The 21667-nt window shown below is 44.9% G+C and overlaps 1 protein-coding gene across 1 annotated transcript in view; it reads right to left on the reverse strand.

Annotated features, from left to right (window-relative positions):
• MAML1 (mastermind like transcriptional coactivator 1) overlaps positions 1-21667 on the reverse strand; it is a 47924-nt gene that overhangs the window by 15781 nt on the left and 10476 nt on the right. The gene's annotated exons all lie outside the window — the stretch shown is intronic.

Below are 21667 nucleotides of genomic sequence, written 5' to 3' on the forward strand. Positions count from 1 at the left end.
AGGTGTGGTTCTCTCATCATTGCTCCTTATGCACTGGCAGCCACGGCTGCTTCCTAGCCCTACTCATCAGGAAACTGGCTTTTCCTCCTGCCTCCTCTTTTTTACCTCTTCTGTCATCCTCCTGTCAGCCAGACTCTACCAGTTCCCACCCCTTAGAGCCAGCACCTTGATATATGGTAATATGGATTACATTCCTTGCCAATCTGGGAATTGATGGGATGTGGGGAAAAGGAAGGGAGGAGTTGAGAACTGCTTTCTCCAAGGTCAGCAATGATTTTCCTACTGTTACACGCAGGCCACGTTTTCAGTCCTTCCTTTCCCTCTCTCCCCCGACTCCCTTCCTCTTCCTCTTATCATCTGTCACTTAATAATTCCATCTTTATCATTATTATTATTTTGAGATGGAGTTTCACTCTTTGTCGCCCAGGCTGGAGTGCAATGGTGTGATCTCAGCACACTGCAACATCCGCCTCCCAGGTTCAAGCAATTCTCCTGCCTCAGCCTCCCGGGCAGCTGAGATTATAGGCATGTACCACCACATCCAGCTAATTTTGTATTTTTAGTAGAGATGGGGTTTCACCATGTTGGCCAGGTTGGTCTTGAACTCCTGACCTCAGGTGATGCACCTGCCTCAGCCTCCCAAAGTGCAAGGAGTACAGCCGTGAGCCACCTCACCCAGTCCTTGGTCTCACTCTGTCGCCCATCCTGAATACAGTGGGTGATCAAGGCTCAGAGCAGCCTCAAAATCCTGGGCTCAAGTGATTCTCCCGCCTCAGTCTCCTGAGTAGCTGGGACCACAGACACGAGCCACCATGTCTAGCTAATTATTATTTTTTTTTGTAGAGACAGGGGTCTCACTATGTTATCCAGGATAGTCTCAAACTCCTGGGCTGAGGCGACCTTCCTGCCTCAGCCTCCTAAAGCGCTGGGATTACAGGTGTGAGCCACTGCAGCTGGCCTCCTTCCATCTTTAAAGTTCCCTTTTTCTTTACCACTTATCTTGCACTCTCTTCTGCTTTTATAGTGGTTGTTTCTAGTATCATTTCAGAATTCTCCCCTTCTTCGGTCCTTCTATCAAACAGCACAGTCCTCTCCCTCTTTCACTCTACAAACTCTACCTGAGAGATTTCACACATTCCCATGTCTTCAAATTCCCATGACAACATCACACTCAAATAAACCCACTCTCTGGGAACCAAACGCTGATCTACCCAGCCCTTGCCCCTTCCAACCTCCCTCAAGACCCTCCCTGCTGTGTACCATGCTGGGGTCATGTGACCGGCTTATGGCTTACAGGTCCTCAAATGTGCCTCCTCAGTGTTGTGTGGGGCCTCTGCACCTGCTCTTGTCTTTGCCCAGAGCATCTCTTCCCTCTAACTTTTCTGGGGACTCAGCTTCTAAGTGAGGTGGCTTATCTCCTCCATCATCCAGATCACCTACCACCCACCCCACAGTACTTTCTCATTGATCCCCTCACCAGAGACACTCATCTGAATGGGCCTAACCCCTGACACTAGAATGCCAAGTAGAGACCCCAGTTCCTCAGACCAGCACTTGATAAATGTCTGTGAATAAATGTGCCATCTGATGCCCTACCCCTGCAGAGCTCTGACTCCTGTCTATCCAAAGACCTACTGAGCCCCATCTACTTGAGGGATGACTCAGATGACATCTGTCCAGAGCTGAGGCCGGCCTCGCCCCAGTCCTGTTTCCTTCCTGTTTCTACATAAGAGGGTCACTACTAGCCGCCGTATCACATAACCAGAAAGCAGAGAGCCTTCTTCCCCCTCTTCCTTAGTCCCCGCACATAATCGGTACCCAAGTCCTATGGCGTCTACCTCCTTAGCGTTTCTTGAACCCATCCACTTCTCTCCCTTCATGAACATCCATTTCTCTTTCTTGAATTATTTTAACCATGTGTTGAGACCCCTCCTCCCTCCCAACCTGTATTCCTCATCAGAGTCAGAGGGACTCCAGCGGTGTGGCTCACCGGGACTCCACGAGAGGGTAGGACTTACAACATCGAAAGTTTTTAAGGCAAAAACTGTCAACCATTGGCAATTCCAACCCAACCCCATTTTCGCATTTCTCTCTCTCAATGCCCTGGATGTGCAAAGAAAGCTCAGGAGCCCAACCCTCTCCTCAGGTAAAGTAGGTCCACTGCATGGAACACTCAAGGTTTCAATGACTTGAAGAAGGGAAATCCATGGCAAGCTGTTACTTGATAAAGCACAAATCTGAACCAAGTGCTGTAGGAACAAGTCGTGACTTAGGTCATATGCTTGCTGACCACTCACTTCCAGTTACTTACGATGTATTCCTAGTTAATTATTATTAACCTATTACTCCCAGTTAATTCAGGATCTCACTCAACCTTCAAAACAACCCTACAGGATGAGCATCATTGTTCCTGTTTTCTTGCCAGTGAAACTGAGAAAATTATACAAGGTTTCCTGAGGTTTAATGTCTCAAGAAGGATCCCTTCTGAATGTTGGGGGTCTGCTGCCAACAGACCCCGTTTGTCAGAATAGAACTGGTGCATTAATCCCACTTCCAAGAGTGATGCTGAAAGAGAAGCCTGCATATCAAACACCAGCAGCAGGCCAGAGTGAGAGTTTCAAACTGTACAAAAAGGAGCACCTTCCCCTAGGTGAAGCACAGATACCCAGCAAGTTGTCATTACCAGAAAAACGAGCTATGTTACGATGAAATCCAACATATCAGCGCCACAATCTTTGTTTTTTTTGGTTTTGGTTTTTTTTTTGAGATCGAGTCTTGCTCTGTCGTCCAGGTTGGAGTGCAGTGGTGCATCTCGACTCACTGCAACCTCTGCCTCCCAGGTTCAAGCTATTCTCCTGTCTCAGCCTCCCTAGTAGCTGGGACCACAGGCGTGCACCACCAGGCCTGGCTAATTTTTGTAAAGTAGAGACGGGGTTTCACCATGTTGGCCAGGCTGGTCTCGAACTCCTGACCTCAAGTGATCTGCCTACCTTGGTCTCCCAAAGTGCTGGGATTATAGGCATGAGCCGCAGTGTCCAGCAAGTAAAATATTTTTATTTTTTTCTTTATTTTGAGACAGAGCCTCACCCTATCTCCCAGGCTGGAGTGCAGTGCCGTGATCTCAGCTCACTGCAACCTCCACCTTCCAGGTTCAAGTAATTCTCTGCCTCAGCCTCCTGAATAGCTGGGATTACCGGCGTGTCCCACCAGGACTAGCTAATTTTTGTATTTGTAGTAGGGACGGGGTTTTACCATGTTGGTCAGGCTGGTCTCGAACTCCTGACCTCAGCTAATCCACCTGCCTCAGCCTCCCAAAGTGCTGGGATTACAGGCATGAGCCACCGCGCCCAGCCAAGTATTTAAAAAAAAAAAAAAAACAACAACAGGCTGGGTGTGGTGGGTCATGCCTGTAACCCCAGCACTTTAGGAGGATAAGGCAGGAGGATCATTTGAACCCAGGAGTTCAAGACCAGTCTGGGCAACATAGTGACACCCTGTCTTTAAAAAAAAATAATTAGCCAGGCACAGTAGTGCCTATCTGTAGTCCCAGTTATTCAGGAGGCTGAGATGAGAGGAATGCTTGAGCCCAGGAGGGAGGCTGCAGCGAGCCATGATGGTGCCACTGCACCACAGCCTGGAGGACAGAGAAAGGCCCTGTTGATTAAAAAAATAATAAAAAAAAAGAAAAAAAATCACACAACTAAATACAACCTGCTACTAAAACTAACTTTTAGAGACGTCAGATGTCTTACCAGTTTGGAACAGTCACTGATTTCGAATGCAAACAACACAGCATGCTGAGAACTAAAGATCCCTGTGGAGAGATCCAAGATGGCTGATGATTAGCAGCTCGGGCACGTACCTCCCAGTGAAAGCGCAAAGAACGAGAGGACGCCACACTTTCAGACGAATATTAGTTGCTCACAGACCACGAGATTCCCAGTGGAGGAGCTCCACGGGTCGCCAGGGCGACTCTTGTGGCCGGCGTGGCGGTTTTGCTGGTGCCTTAGCACGCCAGTTCTTGGTGCAGAGTCTGGATATTCCCGGGCAGAAAAGCACCATCAATCTTAACACCGCTGTTTTGGCCGGCGCAGTGGATTGCTCAGATTTCGGCGCAGGGAATCAACAAGTTGGACGTCAGAGACCCAGTTAGAAAGTCGGTAATTATAAAGACGACAGACGGACAAATATATAATGAAGGGAAGAAACCAGCGTAAAAAGGTAGAGAATACTCAAAATCAGAATGCCTCTCCCTCTACAGGGGATTGCAATTCCTCATCAGTAACGGAACAAGGCTTAATAGATTACACCGGTATTCCAATAACAGAAGCAGGTTTCCAAACGTGGGTGATAAGAAACTTCTGTGAATTAAAAGAACTTATTCTAACCCAATGCAAAGAAACTAAGAACCTTGAAAAAAGGTTTAACGAAATGTTAATGAGAATGGACAATTTAGAGAAGAATATAAGTGAATTGATGGAGCTGAAAAACACAACACGAGAACTTCGCGAAGCATGCACAAGTTTAAACAGTCGAATTGATCAAGCGGAAGGAAGGATATCAGAAGTCGAGGACCAGCTCAGTGAAATGAAACGAGAAGACAAGAATGCGGAAAAAAGGATGAAAAGGAATGAGCAAAGTCTCCAGGAAATGTGGGACTATGTGAAAAGACCTAATTTACGTTTGATAGGTGTACCTGAATGTGATGAAGAGAATGAATCCAAGTTGGAAAATACTCTTCAGGATATCATTCAGGAAAATTTTCCTAACCTGGCAAGGCAGGGTAATATTCAACTCCAGGTAATACAGAGAACACCACAAAGATATTCTTCAAGAAGACCAACCCCAAGGCACATAATTGCCAGATTTATTAGGGTTGAAATGAAGGAGAAAATACTAAGGGCAGCTAGAGAGAAAGTTCAGGTTACCCATAAAGGGAAACCTATCAGACTTACAGCAGATCTCTCAGCAGAAACCCTACAAGCCAGAAAAGAGTGGGGACCAATATTTAACATCCTTAAAGAAAAGAACTTTCAACCCAGAATTTCCTATCCAGCCAAACTAAGCTTTATGTGCGAAGGAAAAATTAAATCTTTTGCGAACAAACAAGTACTTAGAGAGTTCACCACCACCAGGCCTGCTTTACAAGAGCTTCTGAAAGAAGCACTATACATATAAAGGAACAACCAATATCAGCCTTTCCAAAAATATATCAAAAAGCAAAGAACTTTAACACAATAAAAAATTCACATCAACTAATGGGCAAAACAGCCAGCTAACATCAAATGCTGGTATTAAACTTACATATATTTTAATTGGATAAAAAGCCAAAACCCATCGGTATGCTGCATCCGGGCCCATCTTATATGAAACAATACACAAAGACTCAGAGAGAAGGAGGAAGATTTACCAATTGAACAGAGAGTAAAAATAAACTAATAAACAAAAAGCAGCAGATGCAATTCTCACCTCTGATAAAGTAGACTTTAAAGCAACAAAGATCAAAAGAGGCGAGGAATGACATTACATAATGGCAAAAGGATCAATGCAACAAGAAGAGCTAACGATTCTATAGATCAACGAGATAGAAAATTAACAAGGATATTCAGAACTTGAACTCAGACCCGGAACAAGTAAACTTAATAAATATTTATAGTACTCTCCACTTCAAATACACAAAACATACATTACCCCCTCACACCTATTCCAAAGGTGACTATATAATTGGAAGTAAATCACTCCTCAGTAATCGCATAGCATTTCATAGGTTTAAATTAAATATTGGTTGGCTGTTTGTTTGTTATCTTCTTCCCTTACTCCTTCCTGATTACATCATTAAGTATAATTATCAGTATAAAAGAGGTTTTCAATACCCATTACTAAATTGCATTCTAGCCTGGACAAGAAAGCAATACTCCTATTCTCTCTCCCTCTTTCTTTTCCTTCTCCCTCCTCCCCATTCTCTCTCTCTCTTTCTCTTCCTTTTTTCTCCTTCCTATTCTCTCTCTCTCTTTCTCTAAAAAAAAAAAAAAAAAAAAAAAAAGATCCCTGTAAGCTTCGTTCCTGTCACTGAATCCACTTGCTGAGGACATAGAGAAGGTAAGTTCCAGAGGAATGCATTTTCCAGAAAACTCTGTAGTTTGGTGCCTAAACATTTTCACATCATCTTTTTTTAATTTAAATGTTTTTGAAATAATTATACTTTCACAGGAAATCACAAAGATAGTAAGGAGAGGTCCTGTGCACCCTTCACCCAGTTTCCCCCAATGGTTGTATTTTTCATAATTATAGCACAATATCAAATGCAGGAATTTGTTATCAGTATAATACATGTGTATAGTTCTATGTTGTTTTAGCATATGAATATCACCTTTTTTAAAAGACAGTTTTTAAGGAGCTTTTTCAAAAAGCAAAGCTGCTGGAAGCAGCATACCCAGCACTTTGGGAGGCTGAGGCAGGTGGATCACAAGGTCAGGAGTTCAACCCCATCTTAGCCAAGATGGTGAAACCTCATCTCTACTAAAAATACAAAAATTAGCTGGGCGTGGTGGTGGGCGCCTATAATTTCAGCTACTTGGGAGGATGAGGCAGAGAACTGCTTGAACCTGGGAGGTGGAGGCTGCAGTGAGCCGAGATTGTGCCACTGAACTCCAGCCTGGGCGACAGAGCGAGACTCCATGTCCAAAAGAAAAAAAAGCAAGGCTATTTAAGTATTTAACAATACAATCTCTTTCTGCAGGATGATCAAGCAGAAAGTTGGAATTCACTGAGAAACAAAATTGTTAACTAGGTTGATTCCTGTGCTTGGCAGGCAGGCAGTATATTCTCTTCACAGAAAAACCCAATTTGGGAAAGCAGATGAGGCTCAGAAGGTTGCCTGGTGGACATGAAAACAAAGCAGGCAACTGCCAACTGGCTGTGTGATATTAAGATGTAATCCCTTTAAAATCTGCTTGTTGATCTATAAAACGAAGATGGCTGGGTTAGATGATCTAGAGTTCCACTGGTTTTTTTTTTTTTTTTTTTTTTTGAGAAGAGTCTCCCTGTGTTATGCAGGCTGGAGTGCAGTGGCACCATCCCAGCTCACCGTAACCTCTACCTCCCAGGTTCAAGTGATTTTCCTGCCTCAGCCTCCCAAGTAGCTGGGACTACAGATGTGTGCCACCATGCCTCGCTAATTTTTGTATTTTTAGTAGAGATGGGGTTTCACCATGTTGGCCAGGCTGGCCTTGAACCCCTGACCTCAAGCAATCTGCCGACCTCAGCCTCCCAAAGTGCTGGGATTACAGGTGTGAGCCACCTCGCCTGGCCCACATTGCTATACTTCTAATACCAATTTTTATCCTGAACAAGGAGATGTTCTCGGGGGTTCATAGATTACTCATTCACTGAGGTCCTCCTATACAACAGACACTGCTCTGTACAGGCTGCGCATAAATTAACAGTAAATACAGTACAAGTCATTATTCAAAATACATAGCCGGGCATGGTGGCTCACGCCTATAATCCCAGCACTTTGGGAAGCTGAAGTGGGTGGTCCACTTTAGCCCAAGAGTTCAAGACCAGCCTGGGCAACATGGTGCAACTCCACCTCTAGAAAAAAATACGAAAATTAGCTGGGCACGGTGGCATGCACCTGTAGTCCCAGCTACTCAGGAAGCTGAGGTAGGAGAATGGCTTCAGCCCAGGAGGCAGAGGCTGCAGTGAGCCAAGATCATGACCCTGCACTCCAGCCTAGGCGACAGAGTGAAACCCTGTCTCAAACAAAACAAAATGAAAGAAAACAAGAACAAACAAAAAGTCCCCCAAATTCACTAGATCTTTACTATATTCTGGGCAGGAACTAGGACCAGGCATAAGAAGATGAAGACAAGCTGATCCACCTCCTCCTCTGGGATGTGATGAAGAAGCTGTAGAGATGGAGTCTTACGGGAGGAAGAAGGGAGGGCAGGACAGTGTGGGGATGGCAGGAAGACTTCCCAGAAAAGGGAGTATCTGAGTTAGGTATCAGCGAAACAGAAGAGTCCTCCAGAGGGGAGGAAGGCATTCTAGGTGAAGAGGCAAAGGCAAAGCTGCACCAATGAGCACCGTGTGGGAATGGGCAGAGGTGGCAAGCAGAAAAGCAGCAGTAGTTTCAGTTGCTGACATGTACAGAAGACAACGGGGAGTGTGCTGAGAGAGAGGCTGGAAATGATCACGATGGCCCCAAAATGTCATTTAAAGAAGATTTCAAAATATGCAAACTAGAGTGAACGGTATGATGAACCCCCATGCAAACATCATGCAACTGAAACAGTGTCAGGATTTGGACAATCTGGTTTCATTTCTACCTCCTCCACCAGAGAAATGGATTATTTAAAAAAGAAATCTAGAGATCATACCATTTAATCCACAAATACTTCTCAGTATGTATCTCTAAAAAGAACTCTTGGCTGGGTGCAGTGGCTCACGAGGTCAGGAGTTCAAGACCAGCCTGGCCAAGATGGTGAAACCCCCGACTTTAAATATAAAAAACAGCCAGGTGTGGTAGCAGGCATCTGTAATACCAGCTACTCGGGAGGCTGAGGCAGAGAATTGCTTGAACCCGGGAGGCAGAGGTTGCGGTGAGCCAAGATCACGCCATTGCACTCCATCCTGAGCAACAGAGACTCTGTCTCAAAAATAAATACATAAAATAAAAAGAACTCTTAAGTATATGTGTATATAATAACATCATAATACCGTTATTTATTTATTTTTGAGATGGGGTTTCGCTCTTGTTGCCCAGGCTGGAGTGCAATGGTGTGATCTCAGCTCACCGCAACCTCCACCACCGAGGTTCAAGCTATTTTCCTGCCTCAGCCTCCCAAGTAGCTGGGATTATAGGCATGCGCCACCACGCCCAGCTAATTTTGTATTTTTAGTAGAGATGGGGTTTTTCCATGTTGGTCAGGCTGGTCTGGAACTCCTGACCTCTGGTAATCTGCCCACCTCGGCCTTCCGAAGTGCTGGGATTACAGGCGTGAGCCACTGCTCCTGGCCACATGATATCATTATTATACCTAAAACATTAACAGTTATGTTTCATCACTACCTCACACCCATTAGGATGGCTACAATAAAACAACAAGAACCTGAAAATAACAAGTACTGGCAAGGATGTGGAGAAGCTGAACTGTGGTGTACTGTCAGTGGGAATATAAAATGGGGCGGTTGCTAAGGGAAAGTGTGTGGCTGTTCCTCAAAAACTGAAAAACACAATTATACTATCCAGCAATTCTGAGTATCTAATCAAAATAACTGACAGGAAGAATGCAAGAGGTATCTGTAACCCTTTGTTTGTGGCAGCACTATTCACAGTAGCCGAAAAGGAAAAGCAATCCAAGTGCCCATAAATAGTTGACTGGATTAAAAAACGTGATATAGGCCAGGCGCGGTGGCTCACGCCTGTAATCTCAGCCACCTGGAGGCCAAGGTGGGTGGATCACCTGAGCTCAGGAGTTCGAGACCGGCCTGGCCAACATGGCAAAACTCTGTCTCTACAAAAAATACAAAAAATTAGCCAAGTGAGGAAGAGGTTGCAGTGTGCTGAGGTGGAGCCACTACACTCCAACCTGGGTGACAGAGTGAGGCCTTGTCCCCCTTCCCCCCAAAAAAGTGATACATACATACAATGGAATAGTATTTAGCCTTCAAAAGGAAGGACAACATTGTGACACATATTTATAACATGGATGAATCTTAAGGATATCTTATCAAGTAAAACAAGCTGGTTACAAAAAAGTAAATGCTATATTGATTCTGCTTATATGATGTACCTGGAGTAGTCAAATTCATAGAAATAGAAAGTAAAAGGCCAAGTGTGGTGGCTCATGCCTGTAATCCCAGCACTTTGGGAGGCCAACGTGGGCAGATTACCTGAGGTCAAGAACTCGAGATCAGCCTGGGCAACATGGTGAAACCCTGTCTCTACTAAAACAAAAATTAGCTGGGCGTGGTGGCACGTGACTGTAATCCCAGCTACTTAGGAGGCTGAGGCAGGAGAATCACTTGAACCTGGGAGGCGGAGGTTGCAGTGAGCTGAGATCACACTATTGCACTCCAGCCTGGGTGACAGAGTGAGACTCTGTCGCAAAAACAAACGAACAAACAAACAAAAAAATGTGAATGTACTCAATGCCAAAGTACCAAACACATCTAAATATGGTTAAGATGTAAATTTTACGTTATATGTATTTACCATAACAAAAAGGTTTTTTTTTTTTTTTGAGACTAAGTCTTCTTTTTTCTTTTGTTTTAGAGACTAGGTCTTACTCTGTCGCCCAGGCTGGAGTGGAGTGGGGTGATCTTGGCTCACTGAAACCTCCCTCTCCAAGGTTCAAGTGATTCTGCTGTCTCAGTCTCCTGAGTAGCTGGATTATAGGCACCTGCCACCACGCCCAGCTAATTTTTGTATTTTTAGTAGAGACAGGGTTTCACTATGTTGGCCAGGCTGGTCTTGAACTCCTGACCTCAGCATCCCAAAGTGCTGGGATTATAGGCATGAGCCACTGTACCCAGCCAATACAAAGTTTTTAAAAATAATTATCTCACATCCCATCTGTGTTCAAATATTCCTATCTCATCAGTATCTTTAAAAGACAAACTAACTCCTTTATTATGGAAGATTTCAAACGTACATCAAAAGCAGACAGAAAAGTATAATGAGGCTCCACATATCCACTGACCAGCTGAAACACATAGCCAGTCTTGTCTCATTTGTGCCCACCCACTCCCTGTGTTAACCTGGGAACCACAGTTCTCCTTAAATACTTTAACTTTTATTTATTTATTTTTTGAGACAATGCCTCACTCTGTCGCCCAGGTTGGAGTACAGTGGTGCAATCTTGGCCCACTGCCCTCCACCTCCCAGGCTCAAGGTATCTCATGCCTCAGCCTCCCAAGTAGCTGGGATTACTGCCGTGAGCCACCACGCCAAGCTAATTTTTGTGTTTTAAGTAGAGATGGCATTTCATCATGTTGGCCAGGCTGGTCTCGAACTCCTGACCTAAAGTGATCTGCCCGCCTCCGCCTCCCAAAGTGCTGGGATTACAGGCACGAGCCACCATGACCAGCCAATACTTCAATATTCATCTCTAAAATATAAAAACTCTTTGAAAAGTAATAACATCATTATCGGATATTAAAAATATCAAATTGGGCTGGATGCGGTGGCTCATGCCTATAATCCCAGCACTTTCGGAGGCCAAGGTGGGTGGATCACTTAAGGTCAGGAGTTCGAGATCAGCCTGGTCAACATGGTGAAACCCTGTCTCTACTAAAAATACAAATGTTAGCCAGGAATGGTGGAGTGTGCGTGTAATCCCAGCTACTCAAGAGGCTGAGGCTGCGGTAAGTCAAGATCATGCCACTGCACTCCAGCCTGGGCAACAGAGCGAGACTCTGTCCAAAAACAACAACAACAACAAAAACCGACCAACCAAACGAAAACCTTGTTTTTACAGTGGGTTTATTCAAATCAGGATCCAACACAATGCATTTGGTTGACAAACTCTCAAGGCTCAATATGGAACAATTCTCTTTTTTTTCATTTGACAATTATTTGTCTAAGAAGCTTCATCACTTCTGTAGAATTTCCTACTTCCGTAGCTAGCTGTTTGTATCCCCATTTCTTATCTTTTTTTTTTTTTTTTTTTTTGAGACGGAGTTTCCCTCTTGTTTCCCAGACTGGAGTGCAATAGCGAGATCTCAGCTCACTGCAACCTCCGCCTCCCAGGTTCAAGTGATTCTCTTGCCTCAGCCTCCTGAGTAGCTGGGATTACAGGCATGTGCGCCACGCCTGGCTAATTCTGTATTAGTAGAGACAGGGTTTCTCCATGTTGGTCAGGCTGGTCTTGAACTCCCAACCTTAGGTGATCCGCCTGCCCCGGCCTCCCAGAGTGCTGGGATTACAGGCCTGAGTCACCGTGCCTGGCCTGTATCCCCATTTCTTTACAAGTTCTCCTATCCCTTGTATTTCCTGTAAACTGGTAGTCAGAAGCTTGATCAGATTCAGATTTGGGGCCAGGCTGGACATGGGTGGGGGCTGGGGGAAGGAGGGTGGGAGGGGCATCCTTATTGGTGGTGTAGTGCTGAATAGCATTTTAATAGGCTTAGCAGATGAGGTCACATTTGTGTATTTATAAGTGCTCTACAATGACTATGTGGGGAATGGATCTCAGGAGGAGAGGCCCTATGGCCAGTGACGAAGTAGGAAACTGCTGAAATAATCTATGAAAAGGAGATGAGGACCTGATTGCGGGTATGAGAAAGAAATTATTTTAGAGTTAGGGTGGAAGAAAATTCAGCATGTACTAGAGACCAACTCAGGAGGGAGAAATGCTTCTAATTTGAGTACATGGGTAAGTAGAAAAAAAAGAAAAGCAAAGCAGAGTTTTCCTTGGTATAGAAGGTTGAGTTCAGTTTTAGCCATGAATACATGACATCCAGCTAACGGCCAAAAGACAGTGAGTTACACTGACCGTGAGCTCTGTGAAAAGACAGTCATCAGCACGGCATGCAGCTGAAGCCATGAGCAGATCCAACCAGTCAGGAAGAGTGAGAATCCAGCCAAGAGGCAGATGAAGAGCCCATGCCAAAGACAGAGCACAAATAGAAGAGGCAGGCTAAATGCATGAAAGGCTTAACATGTCCACTGGGTCTGGTAGTTAGAGGGTCACTGACGACATTGCCTGAGCAGTTTCAGAGCAGTGATGGAGTGAAAACACTTGACTTGAGAACTGGGAGGTGAGTAGTAGAAACGGTATGGACTGTTATTCCCCAAGTTCAGTTTAAAAAGGGAGATAAAGAGATAAACTAGTGGTCGCCTAGGGTTGGAGGGCAGTGGGGGGACTGATGGGTGATTTCTTCTGGGGTGATAAAAATGTCCTGTAATTGATTGTGCTGACAGTTGCATGCCTCTGTAAATAATACTAAAAAAACACTGAAGTGTACACTTTAAATGAAAAATTGTGGCCGGGCGCAGTGGCTCATGCCTGCAATCCCAACACTTTGGGAGGCCAAAGTGGGTGGATCACTTGAGGCCAGGAGTTTAAGACCAGCCCGGAGAACATGGCAAAACCCCGTTGCTACCCCCGCTCCCAAAAAAGCATAAATTGCATGGCAAGTAAATTATATCTCAATAAAGCTGTTACTTAAGTACAGTATGGTCTCACTTATAAGTGGGAGCTAAGGCATGAGGATGTAATGACGTAAGAATGACATAATGAATTTTGGGGACTGGGGAGCGGGGAGTGAGGGATAAAAGACTACATGTTGGGTACAGTGTACACTGCTGGGGTGACAGGTGCACCAAAATCCCAGAAATCACCACTAAAGAATGTGTCCATGTAACCAAGCACCACCTATGGCCCAAAAACTATTGAAATAAAAAATGAAATAAATAAATAAAGCTGTTATTTAAGAAAAGTAGAGGAGAGACTGGTTGGTAGCCAGAGGGTCAGAGAGTTATTCTGGAGTAACAGACTTGAGCTAACATAGAGAATAGCAGATAATTACTTGTTGATTAGACTAGACCTCTCTAAAATTCTCTGGAACTCTGTCATTCTATGAACACAGTCAGGCTCTTCTATATGAAAAGCTGTATCATGACAACTCCTGAAAGTATACATATCACAATCTTCCCATTTGTGGAAAAATTCTGATTTGGGTGAGGGGTTCTGTACGTGTGAGAGTGGTGCCCTTCCTTTCCACAGCCAAGCTCTCTGCCTGGGCTCTCTCTGCCACCCCCCACCAGACTTCTCAAGGACCTCATTCAATCCACACACTTTTCTGTTTTCCATTCATCTCCCTTTTTCTTGGTTCTTTCCTCCCCTGAGCACTGGCCAGTGCTCACAATACCTCCTATCTTTTTTTTTTTTTTTTTTTTTTGATATGGAGTCTTGCTCTGTAGCCAGGCTGAAGTGCAGTGGCATGATCTCCGCTCACTGCAACCTCCGCCTCCCGAGTAGCTGGGACTACAGGCATGCGCCACCACGCCCAGATAATTTTTGTATGTTTAGTAGAGACGGGGTTTCACCATGTTGGCCAGGATGGCCTCAATCTCTTGACCTCGTGATCTGCCCACCTCAGCCTCCCAAAGTGTTGGGATTACAGGTGAGAGCCACCGAAATGAGTGTATCAAAAAATTTTTTGGTACTAAATTTTCGAAATCCAGTGTGTATTTTACACTTTAAGCACAAGTCAATTTGAACAAGGTGCATTTCAAGTGCTTAAGAGCCCGACCTGGGTGGTGGCTACCTTCATGGACAGTGTAGGTGTAGAAAGTAGGCGGCCAGGCACAGTGACTCATGCCTGTAATCCCAGCACTTTGGGAGGCTGAGGCAGTTGATCACCTGAGGTCAGGCATTTGAGACCAGCCTGACCAATATGATGAAACCCTGTCTCTACTAAAAATAAAAAATTAGCCGGGTGTGTGCCTGTAGTCCCAGCTACTCAGGAAGTTAAGACAGAAGAACTGCTTGAACCTGGGAGGCAGAGGTTGCAGTGAGCTGAGATGGTGCCACTGCACTCCAGCCTGGGCAACAGAGCAAGACTCTGTCTCCAAAAAAAAACCCAGAAAGCAGCCTCGAACGACGTAAGTTTTCAGGATGGCACTGAAGATAACGGAAGAGCCTGGGACCTGCTGCCTGGGGTCAGCAGCAGGTTCCTTATTGCACACAGGGCTCGATACAGCAGGCACTTTGTGCCCCCATGCCAGCCGCCTCCTTGCTGGAAATCATCATCCTTGTCCACTTTTCTCTTTCTAGCAAACTCCTCCTCATCATCTCAATTTATCCAATAAGAATCTACTAAGAGCCATCAGGCCTATAATCCCAGCACTTTGGGAGGCCCAGGCAAGCAGATCGCTTTGCACTCAGGAGTTTGAGACCAGCCTGGGCAACATGACAAGACCCCATCTCTATAAAAAATACAATTAGCCGGACATGGTGGCTCATGCCTGAAATCCCAGCTACTCAGGAGGCTGAGGCAGGAGAACAGCTTGAGCCTGGGAAGCAGAGGTTGCAGTGAGCCTCGATGGGGCTACTGCACTCCTGCCTGGGAGACAGAGAGACCCTATCTTTAAAAAAAAAAAAAAAATCTATGGAGCACTGACTGAGCCGGCCACTTTCTGGGCCCCGGGGATATAGCAGAGAAAAGAAAACGAAAAGAAACCAAAGGTTCTTCCTGGAGCTTACATTCTAGCTGAGACGTCCTCCCAAGAAAATAAATCACAGAAAAGAGGGAGTTGGTGGGACTTATGACTTATTTGGAATAAGGTGCTCAGGAAAGGGCTCACAGAGTAAGCATGTGAAGTCTGAGCAAGAATCTGCAGGAGATGAGAGCACGTGGCCACATTTACAGAAGATCATTTGGTAATTTTATTTACTATTTCACTAATTGAGCAACTATTATAACTACATGTAAATGAATATAAAAAATGATTAATATTTAAGCGGAGAGCAGGTGCACACTGGCAGTGCAAGGAGAGGGCGGCCCTGCCTCCGCTGGACGGAGGTTCTAGGAGGTGAGCAGATCAGTCTCCAGGTCGTGGTCTGACTTCTGCTCCTCTGGGAGCTGTCATGGCCCCTCCTGGGGAAGTTACGAGCAAGGTCTCGAGGGAGTCTTGGGAAACACAGGGCTCAGCACAGTCAGAATCTGTCAGGGCCAAGGTGGGACTAGGCGCTGGACCTGCAGTGGAAATACGGTCAAAGGGAGGGGGCTGCCCTGTGCTTCCTGTTTCTAAGCCGGCCGTGGCCTGCCTCCAGCTCTCGGCGGGGGGAAAGTTGGAAACTTCTGTGAGTGATGAGCGTCCTCAGCAGAGGAGGGGAGAGCCCCTTATCAGCACATGGCCAAGCCGAGTACTACCGAGAACCTGGGCCTGGCTCCTCCGGGCATTCTGTCCTTGGGCTAAAGATGGCCTGATGGAAGTGGGGTCTTGGTGAAGACAGTTCACCCCGTGCGTTGCACTGCTCAGTATGGCTCAGTCGCCCTGCACGTCTGGGGCAGAGCCGTCACCCCAGAATAATTTCTCCCCATCCTCCATGGGCCTCCCAGGCTATGTCTTCCGTGCTGGGCTCCTGTTTGCTGTATCTGTGTCTTCCTCTTTCTTGATTTAGTCTTTCAATTTGGTGAAGCACATCTTCCAGTAGCTTCTTGAGAAGGAGTATGTGACATTTAAATTTTTTAAACTTTTTTCGGCCAGGCACAGTGGCTTACGCCTGTAATCCCAGCACTTTGGGAAGCCAAGGTGGGCAGATCAGTTGAGGTCAGGAGTTCGAGACCAGCCTGGCCAACATGGTAAAACCCTATCTCTATTAAAAATACAAAAATTAGTCAGGGGTGGTGGCAGGCACCTGTAATCCCAGCTACTCGGGAGGCCCAGGTGGGAGAACTGCCCAAATCCAGGAGGGGGAGGTTGCAGTGAGCTAAGATTGTGCCACTGCACTCCAGCCTGGGTGACAGAGCAAAACTCCATCTCAAAAAATCAACAAAACAAAACAAAAACAAAAACAAAAAACACCTTTTTTTACCTTTACTCTAGTTGTATAGTTTGGCTAGGTATAGGGGGTCTAGGTTAGTAATCATTTGCCTTCAGAATTTTGCAAGCACTGTTAGAACTCTCTTCTTGCTTCCTATGCCGCTGCCATGAAGTCCAAAGACATTCTGATTCTTGATATGTGACCTGGTACCCTTCCATCCAGAAGCTTGTAAATCTTTTCTCTAAACTCAGTGTTCGGAAATTTCATGCCTGGTGCAGGTCTATTTTCTTCCCTAGTGCTAGGCACAAGCATACAGTTTTAATCTGGTGGCTCATGTGCTGCAATTGTCAACTATCTTACGAGTCACTTCCCACCCTGTTTTCTCTCTTCCTGCGATTCCTATTATTCAGATGTTGGACCACTTAAACTGGTCCTTAAATTTTCTTTTCTATTTTCCATCTGTTTTGTCTTTTTTTCTGTACGATCTGGGAGAATTTCTCACTTTTCCTATGTGTATTTCATACATAAATTTCATAAAGTATTTCCGAGGTTTTTTTTTTGAGCCAGAGTTTGGCTCTTGTCACCCAGACTGGATTCCAATGGCGTGATCTTGGCTCACTGCAACCTCTGCCTCCTGGGTTCAAGTGATTCTCCTGCCTCAGCCTCCCAAGTAGCTGGGATTACAGGTACGCGCCACCACACTGGGCTAATTTTGTAATTTTACTAGAGACAAGGTTTTACCATGTTGATCAGGCTGGTCTGAACTCCTGACCTTAGGTGATCCTCAGTCTCTCAAGCAGCTGGGATTATAGACATGCACCACCACGCCTGGCTAGTTTTTGTATTTTTAATAGAGATGGGTTTTTGCCATGTTGGCCAGGCTGGTCTCGAACTTTTGACCTCAGGTGATCCACCCGCCCTGGCCTCCCAAGTGCAGGGATTATAGGCATGAGCCACCACACCCAGCAGATTTTGCTTTTTAAATTTTTAACATTCTTGTTCTATAAATACAATATATTCTCATGTCTCACTCACTAACATCCCATTGGCCAAAGCAAATCGTAAGCCAAGCCCAAAATCAAGGGATAGGGAAGTATACTCTGCCTACTATGAAGACGTGGCAAGGATGTGGGTATATAAAATGACCTCGGAACCGAGTGTGGTGACTCACACTAGTAATCCCAGCACTCTAGGAGGCTAAAGCAGGAGGACTACTTGAGGCCAGGAGTTCAAGACCTGGGCAACACGGTGAGACTCGTCTATACAAAAAATAAATTAGCAGTGTATGGTAGCATGTGCCTGTCGTCCCAGTTACTCAGGAGGCTGAGGTGGAAGGATGACCTGAGTCTGGGAGGTCAAGGCTCCAATAAGCCACGATTGCACCACTGTACTCCAGCTTGGGCAAAGAAGCAAGACCCTGTCTCAAAAACAAACAAACAAAAATCCTTCTAATTTGTTTAAAGTTTTGTCCCATATATGAACTCATCCGCGAGAAGCTAAATGGCACAGGGAAAGATAAAGAGCTTTGGTATTGACTTTGGTTTGAATTTTGGTTCTGCCACTTAACTGGCAACCTTGCCAGGTTAACCTATGAGTCTCAGTTTTCTTGTGTGTAAAATTAGGTATAATATCAACCATGTGAGATTGCTGTAAGGATTAAATGACAACTTTTTTGAAGACAGGATCCTCACTGTCACCCAGGTTGAAGTGCAGTGGTATGATCAAGGCTCATTCCAGTCTTGACTTCCCAGGCTCAAGTGACTGATCCTCACCCTTCAGCCTCCCAAGTACTTGTGACTATAGGCACATACTACCATGCTGGGCTAATTTTTAAAATTTTTGTAGAGATGGGGTCCTGCTATGTTGGCCAGACTGGTCTTGTACTCCTGGGCTCAAGCAATCCTCTCATACTGGCCTCCCAATGTGCTGGGATTATAGGTGTGAGTTAGTCTGCTCTTTGTTAAATTTTCTTTTCACTTGCCTAGCTAGGCTACTCACACCAACACAGATGCAACTGGATTCTAGGATCCCAAGATGGGCACATCACATAAGTAACAGAGGCAGCTAAAGTCAGAATCCCAAGATGGCTGCCCCAGGTACGCAACAGACCACCTCCAGCCAGCCCAGAGCTTCCTTCATAAAAAAGTCTTGCTAGCATAGCTAATCAGCAATGTTCTGCTTTTCTAATAAGGAAAGAGATAATTTGTGATCTTCCAGTATTATAAGACTCACCCTATTTTTCCTCCCCGCCTACATCTCTCAAAGCCTAGACTGTGCTGGATTGGGGTCCCTGCTTGGAGCAAAACTTTTCCACTTACCTTTTAATCTTTGGTGTCTCAGAATTTTTTCCTTAACACCTTTTAAAGATGAGAAAATTGGAGCAGAGAGAGTAAGTGCCAGCAGGCCTAAACTCATACAATTACTTTAGGTCAAAATCGTCACTGCATTCAGGTTTTTGGACTCCTACCCCCTAACTAACTTCATCCCTATTGCACACAAATATGGTACTATCTGCTTTCTGCTCATTAGCAGCGCCCTCTTTCCCTGAGACACAGGGCCTACTGTCTTGTTTTGGTTTAGATTAACAGGCTTTATTCTTAACTATACTGCAATAAAGAAATTTACAGCAATAAAAATATATGCACATAAAAATGCTTCCTTGTTTCATATTTAGGCAGATAATCAGACACATCTTTTTTTGACTTTCAAATGACTCTAGTCTCTCTAATTTTATTGATATGCCTTTATTAAACAACTTTCATAATATTGTTAGAACATTTTTAGGACATGTGGTTTATAAAATCAGTTTCTGTCTAATTTTTCAAAAACTGTGGTCAGAAGCACAGAACATAAAATTTACCATCTTAACTTTTTAAAGTATACAATAGTCAACTGGGCACAGTAGCTTGTGCTTGTAATCCCAGCACTTTGAGAGACTGAGGTAGGCGGATCACTTGAGGACAGGAGCTTGAGACCTACCTGGCCAACAAGGCAAAACCTTGTCTCCAGTTAAAAATACAAAAATTAGCCAGGTGTGGTGGTGGGCCACAAGAGACGCTTGAACCTGGGAGGCAGAAGCTGCAGTAAGCCAAGATTGTGCCACTGCACTCCAGTCTGGGCGACAGGGTGAGACTCCGTCTCAAAAAAATAAAAAAATAAAATCAATGAAAAAAACAAAAAAATAAAGTATACGATAGTGTTAACTAAATGCACACTGTTGTGTAACTAGAACTTACTCATCTAGCTATATCTATGAACAACTCCCCTCTCTCTTCCCCCAGCCCATGACAACTACCATGCTACTTTCTGTTTCTATGAGTTTGATTATTTTAGACATCTCAAATAAGTAGAGTAATACAATATTTATCTTTCTGTGACTGTCTTTTTTTTTTTTTTTTTGAGACAGAGTTTTGCTCTTGTTACCCAGGCTGGAGTGCAATGGCGTGATCTCGGCTCACCGCAACCTCCGCCTCCTGGGTTCAAGCAATTCTCCTGCCTGAGCCTCCCGAGTAGCTGGGACTACAGGTGCATACCACCATTCCCAGCTAATTTTTGTATTTTTAGTAGAGACAGGGTTTCACCATGTTGACCAGGATGGTCTCGATCTCTTGACCTCGTGATCCACCCACCCTGGCCTCCCAAAGTGCTGGGATTATAGGCATGAGCCACCGTGCCTGGCCTGTGACTGCCTTATTTCACTTAGCATAATGTCCTCAAAGATCATGTTGTAGCATATGACAGTATTTCCTTCCTTTTTAAGGCTGAATAATATTCTATTGTATGGATATGCCACATTTTCTTTATCCATTCATCTGTGATGGACATTTAGGTTGCTCCATCCTAGTGAGATCAATGATGCCCTAAACAAGGGTGTGCCAATCAGGGCCTACCACCTTACCTCTACCAACTCCACTTCCGAACTGGTCCTAGCCCAAAGCCACACATCTTCTGACTCTCACTTCAGAGTTCCTTCTATAATACCATTAACACACGTTCAACAGATGCTTGATGACTGTCAAACACAGCAGGTATAATGCCAGACTCTGGGTCTTGCTCTTAAGTTGCTCACAGTCTAATAGAGAACAGCAAAAAACACACTAATTAAAAGTGTGAAAGCCAGGTGCGTTGGCACACATCTGTAGACCCAGCTCCTAGGGAGCTAAGCCCAGGAGTTCAAGGCTGTAGTGCACCATGCCAGCACCCATAGATAGCCACTGCACTACTGCACTCCAGCCTGGGATACAGAGCAAGACTTCATCTCTACAAAAAATAAAAAATAAATTCAGCCTGAGACTCTGTCTCAGGGGTGGGGGTGGGGACAGGAAACAACAAAGAAAGAAACAAGGTACCGCTAAGTAAAAGAATAACAGGCATCATCAATAACTAATTTATAAGACTTGCTAAAGACTTTTTGTTAATATTTCTCACTGACTGTGAAGACTAATGACTAGATAAATCCTTTTGCAAGTCGAATGGTTTCTAATTCTTAGTTTTCAATGAAATTGAAAGACTACCTAACCAAGTTGTCAGCTGGTAAGTAAATTAATTTTTGATGATAAATGTGATTTTTTTTTTGGCACACAACTCCTGTTTGAAAATATTGAATAACATTGCTGACCAGGCACAATGGCTCACACCTGTAATCCCAGCACTCTGGGAGGCTAAGGTGGGTGGATCACCTAAGGTCGGGAGTTCGAGACCAGCCTGACCAACATGGTCAAGTCTCTACTAAAAACACAAAATTAGCCAGGTGTGGTGGTGCATGCCTATAAACCCAGCTACTACGGAGGCTGAGGCAGGAGAATCACGTGAACCCGGGAGGCGGAGGTTACGGTGAGCTGAGATCGCTCCACTGCACTCTAGTCTGAGCATTAAGAATGAAACTCCATCTCCAAAAAAAAAAAAGAAAGAAAGAAAAAACTCTGCTATAACTAAACTTATTTCCCCTCCCCGGCTTTTTTTTGAGATGGAGTTTTCCTCTGTTGCCCAGGCTGGAGTGCAATGGCACTATCTCGACACACTTCAACCTCTGCCTCCTGGGTTCAAGTGATTCAGTCTCCTGAGTAGCTGGGATTACAGTCACGCACCACCACGCCCGGCTAATATTTGTATTTTTAGTAGAGACGGGGTTTCACCATGTTGGCCAGGCTGGTCTCAAACTCCCAACC

The sequence above is a fragment of the Aotus nancymaae genome, unplaced genomic scaffold (assembly GCF_030222135.1).
Source record: "Aotus nancymaae isolate 86718 unplaced genomic scaffold, 86718_ANA_hifiasm-v0.15.2.pri h1tg000015l_1, whole genome shotgun sequence".
In the NCBI taxonomy this organism is placed as follows: domain Eukaryota; kingdom Metazoa; phylum Chordata; class Mammalia; order Primates; family Aotidae; genus Aotus; species Aotus nancymaae.